The following is a 5451-nucleotide window of genomic DNA, read 5'->3' as shown; positions in this document are numbered from 1 at the left end:
CCTTCCTTCTTTGCCATTCCTCCTCCTCCCTCTCCCCCGCTCCCCTCCGGCAGAAGGTACAGAAGCTTGAAAGCGCGCACCACCAGACTCAGGAACAGCTTCGTCCCCGCTGTGATCAGGCTTCAGAACGGCCCTTCCATAAGCTGGGGTGCTGTCCGATTCACCTCTACCCCATTGCGGACATTGGACTTTGTCTGTGGAACTGATGCGCTACAATGCTGAGAACTATATTCTGCACTCTGTATCTTCCCCTCTGCTCCACCTGTTGGACTGGAGTTTGACCTGATTGTATTTGTGTACGGCATTATCTGATCTGTGTGGATAGCGTGCAGAACAAAGCTTTTCACTGTACCTCAGTGCGTGTGAGAATAATAAACCTGAGCCTGTCCTAGATCTCTCCGCTGATCCCTACCTGGTGGATGAGGAGGACCCTGCCCAGTGCCGAGCGTTGGACAGCTCTCTGTGGGAGCTACAGGTGAGTCACCTCAGGGCAGAGTGTCCTGCACACCTGGGCTCACACCTGGGGCCGACCCCCTGTGTTTATGGGAGCCGGCCAGCATTCCGACCAGCCCGACAATGAATGGCCTGTGTCGAGTGGACGTGATGTTTCCACTAGTGGGAGAGGCTCAGACCAGAGGGTGTAACTTCAGAATGGAGATGAGGAGGAACTTCTTCAACCTTGTGCATTGTGTGTGGTTTTGGTCTCCTAATTTGAGGGCAATGCAGCGTAGGTTCACCAGGTTAATCCCCGGGATGGCGGGACTGACATACGATGAAAGAATGGGTCGACTGGGCTTGTATTCGCTGGAATTTAGACGGATGAGAGGGGATCTTATAGAAACATAAAATTCTTAAGGGATTGGACAGGCTAGATGCAGGAAACATGTTCCTGATGTTGGGGAAGTCCAGAACCAGGGGTCACACAGTTTAAAAATAAAGGGGAGGCCATTTAGGACTGAGATGAGGAAAAACTTTTTCACCCAGAGAGTTGTGAATCTGTGGGATTCTCTGCCGCAGAAGGCAGTGGAGGCCAATTCACTGGATGTTTTCAAGAGAGAGTTAGATTTAGTTCTTGGGGCTAACAGAATCAGGGGATATGGGGAGAAAGCAGGAACGGGGTACTGATTGTGGATGATCAGCCGTGATCATATTGAATGGCGATGCTGGCTCGAAGTGCCGAATGGCATCCTCCTGCACCTATTGTCTATGTTTTTATGAGCCAGTGGGTGGTGAATCTGTGGGATTCTTTGCCACAGACGGCTGTGGAGGCTGTGGATGTGTTTAAGGCAGAGATAGATAGATTGTTGATTAGTGCGGGTGTCAGGGGTTATGGGGAGAAGGCAGGAGAATGGGGTTAGGGGGGAGAGATAGATCAGCCGTGATTGAATGGCGGAGGAGACTTGATGGGCCGAATGGCCTAATACTGCTGCTATCACTGCTGACTGACTCTGCCCCCGTGTGGCCACTCCAGGCTCTGCAGCGGCACTACCACCCTGATGTTGCAGGAGCGGCCAGTGTGATCAGGAAGGCACTGTCTGAGCAGGAGGACCGACCTCTCGCCGCTGTTCCATCTGTCCGCCCCAGAGGTGAGTGGTGACCGCGCCCGTCCACCGGCGGGATACCGCGTGGAAACAGGCCCCTCGGCCCACCGGGTCCACGCCGACCAGCGATCCCCGCACACTAACATTATCCCACACGCACCCGGAGAAAACCCACGCAGGTCACGGGGAGAACGTACAAACTCCGTACAGACGGCACCCGTAGTGTGGATCGAACCTGGGTCTCCGGCGCTGTGAGGCAGCAGCTCTACCCGCTGCCCCACCGAGCCGCCGCGTGCTGTAGAGCCGCTGCCTCACGGTGCCAGACACCTGGCTTCAACCCTGGCTTCGTCCGTCTGTGTGCGTGGAGTTTCCACGTTCTCCCTGTGACTGCGTGGGTTTCTCCAGGTGCTGCGGTTTCCTCCCACATCCCAAAGACGTGCAGGTTTGCAGGTTAATTGGCCCTCTGTAAATTGCCCCCTCGTGTGTGGGGAGTGGATGGGAACGTGGGGGTAACACGGAACTAGTGTGCACGGGCACGGTGCTGGTGGGCGCGGTGCTGGTGGGCGCGGTGCTGGTGGGCGTGGGGGCGCGGTGCTGGTGGGCGCGGTGCTGGTGGGCATGGGCGCGGTGCTGGTGGGCATGGGCGCGGTGCTGGTGGGCATGGGCGCGGTGCTGGTGGGCGTGGTGCTGGTGGGCGCAGTGCTGGTCGGTGGGGGAGGGGGAGAGAGAGAGAGGGGGAGGGGGGGAGGAGAAGGGAGAGTGGGGGATGGGGAGAGGGAGGGATGGGTGGGGAGGGGGTGGGAGATGGGGGGGACGTAGGGAGGGGATTGGAGGGAGAGAGGGAGGGGGGCGATGGGAGAGAGGGGGAGGAGGGGGGGATGGGAGATTTGGAGGGGAGGGAGAGGGGCAGGGCAGGACGGGAGGGGGAGGAGTAACGTGCCGGAGGAGGAGTGGCGATGGGACCGCAGGCTCCAGGAGGGGGGTTTCCTCAGCATGTGGTGTTGTCTTTGGCCGCAGCTGTTTGAGAGGGAGCCGGGGGAAGAGAGCGCGGCGGGCAGCGCTGGAGTTCGAGGCGGCGGACGGGTTACTGGGTCGGGAGAGAGGGATGGTCCCCCAGCTCTGGGCGATGGAGTAACTAACGGCTGTGGTCACCGCTCTGAGAACACACACTGTGGCTGAAAGTGAAACCAGTAAAAACCTTCTGTACAAATCTCTCGTGTTCTGGTGTTTGTTTCTGTGGTCTGTCGGGGTGCGGAGAGGGAGACTGAGGAGGTGGTGTGATAGGGTGCAGTTCAGTTTATTGTCACGTCTACTGAGGTACAGTGAATAGACAATAGACAATAGGTGCAGGAGGAGGCCATTCGGCCCTTCGTGCCAGCACCGCCATTCAATGTGATCATGGCTGATCATTCTCAATCAGTACCCCGTTCCTGCCTTCTCCCCATACCCCCTGACTCCGCTATCCTTAAGAGTATCTAACTCTCTCTTGAATGCATTCAGAGAATTGGCCTCCACTGCCTTCTGAGGCAGAGAATTCCACAGATTCACAACTCTCTGAGTGAAAATGTTTTTCCTCATCTCAGTTCTAAATGGCCTACCCCTTATTCTTAAACTGTGGCCCCTTGTTCTGGACTCCCCAACATTGGGAACATGTTTCCTGCCTCTAACGTGTCCAACCCCTTAATAATCTTATACGTTTCGATAAGATCCCCTCTCATCCTTCTAAATTCCAGTGTATACAAGCCTAGTCGCTCCAGTCTTTCAACATATGACAGTCCCGCCATTCCGGGAATTAACCTAGTAAACCTACGCTGCACGCCCTCAATAGCCTTTGATGCGTGCGACACAAGACAACACATGATCACAATCCAGCTGTCCACAGTGTGCAGATACAGGATGAAGGGAATCGTTAAGATACAGTGTGGAAACAGGCCCTTCGGCCCACCGACACACACACACACACACTCTCTAATACTATCCTACACACACTAGGGACAATTTATAATTTTTACATAATCCAATTAACCTACAAAAGGTTAATGGAGTGGAGTGCAGGAGGAAACTTTGGAGTGTGGGAGGAAACTGGAGCACCCGGAGAAAACCCACGTAGGTCACGGGGGAGAACGTGCCAACTCCGTACAGACAGCGCCCGTGGTCAGGATGGAACCCGGGTCTCCGGCGCTGTGAGGGCAGCAGCTCTACCCGCTGCACCAGCGTGCCGACCCTGTTCCTGACCCTGGTACCTCGCTCGGCCACCTTTCTTTCCCACTCTCTGTGTCCTTCACTAACCACAGCCAGACGGGTTGTGGCTTTGAAGCGAGCGATCTCCAAGGGGATGAGTAGGAAGCTGCTGTCAGTCAGGCACATTGTGTGGGGCGCTGGCCACCGATACGGAAACAACCATGGTTTGTGGTTTGCCTGCTCACTCGGCTGGCACATTGTATCTCTCTCATCTTGGGCAGCCTTTGATCGGAGGTGGTGATAAGGGTTGTGCTGGATGTTGCCTTTCGTCTGCGGTCAAACTACCTCTCCCTTTCACTACTTATAAACAATAAGTGCAGGAGGAGGCCATTCGGCCCTTCGAGCCAGCACCACCATTCAATGTGATCATGGCTGATCATTCTCAATCAGTACCCCGTTCCTGCCTTCTCCCCATACCCCCTGACTCCGCAATCCTTAAGAGCTCTATCTAGCTCTCTCTTGAATGCATTCAGAGAATTGGCCTCCACTGCCGTCTGAGGCAGAGAATTCCACAGATTCACAACTCTCTGACTGAAAACGTTTTTCCTCATCTCAGTTCTAAATGGCCTACCCCTTATTCTTAAACTGTGGCCCCTGGTTCTGGACTCCCCCAACATTGGGAACATGTTTCCTGCCTCTAACGTGTCCGACCCCTTAATAATCTTATACGTTTTGATAAGATCCCCCCTCATCCTTCTAAATTCCAGTGTATACAAGCCTAGTCGCTCCAGTCTTTCAACATACGACAGTCCCGCCATTCCGGGAATTAACCTAGTAAACCTACGCTGCACGCCCTCAATAGCAAGAATACCCTTCTTGCCCCTTCATTCCATCTCGAAACGTGAGGTGAGGCCACTGACAATCAGGACACTTACTAATCAAGGACCACAGACAATAGGTGCAGGAGGAGGCCATTCGGCCCTTCGAGCCAGCACCGCCATTCATTGTGATCATGGCTGATCATCCACAATCTGTAACCCGTGCCTGCCTTCTCCCCATATCCCTTGATTCCGCTAGTCCCTAGAGCTCTATCTAACTCTCTTAAATCCATCCAGTGAATTGGCCTCCACTGCCCTCTGTGACAGAAAATTCCACAAATTCACAACTCTCTGGGTGAAAAAGTTCCTTCTCACCTCAGTTTTAAATGGCCTCCCCTTTATTCTTAGACTGTGTGGCCCCTGGTTCTGGACTTCCCCCAACATTGGGAACATTTTTCCTGCTTCTAGCTTTTCCAGTCCTTTCATAATTTTATATCTGTCTCACTCATAAGTTGAGATTCGGACACTCATAAGTTTTAGGAGTAGAATTAGGCCATTCGGCCCATCGAGTCTACTCCACCATTCAATCATGGCTGTTCTATCTCTCCCTCCTAACCCCATTCTCTCTCTCCTCCCCTCTCCCATCGGGAAGTGTGAACACGCACACCTCCAGCTTCAGGGGCAGTTTCTTCCCGGCTGTTATCAGGCAACTGAACCGTCCTCTCACCAACTAGAGAGCGGCCCTAACCTCCCACCCACCCCATTGGAGACCCTCGGACTATCTTTAATCAGACTTTACAGGCCCTTCTTCCCACAATGTCCGTGCTGACCACGACGCCAAGTTACACTGATCCCCTCTGCTCGCACGTGATCCATATCCCTCCACTCCCTGCGTATCCACGCGCCTGTCT

At 54.3% G+C, this 5451-nt stretch overlaps 1 long non-coding RNA gene across 1 annotated transcript; it reads left to right on the top strand.

Moving 5' to 3' along the window:
• Window positions 1–265: 265 nt before the first annotated feature.
• Window positions 266–2739, top strand: LOC144605998 (uncharacterized). The gene is made up of 3 exons (XR_013548906.1): window positions 266–475; window positions 1472–1586; window positions 2559–2739. It is a non-coding gene; the product is annotated as an uncharacterized LOC144605998 (long non-coding RNA).
• Window positions 2740–5451: the final 2712 nt, after the last annotated feature.

This window comes from Rhinoraja longicauda, chromosome 25 (assembly GCF_053455715.1).
Source record: "Rhinoraja longicauda isolate Sanriku21f chromosome 25, sRhiLon1.1, whole genome shotgun sequence".
NCBI lineage: Eukaryota > Metazoa > Chordata > Chondrichthyes > Rajiformes > Arhynchobatidae > Rhinoraja > Rhinoraja longicauda.
Note: the sequence above shows the minus strand (reverse complement) of the source record. Positions and strands in the feature narration are given on the sequence as shown.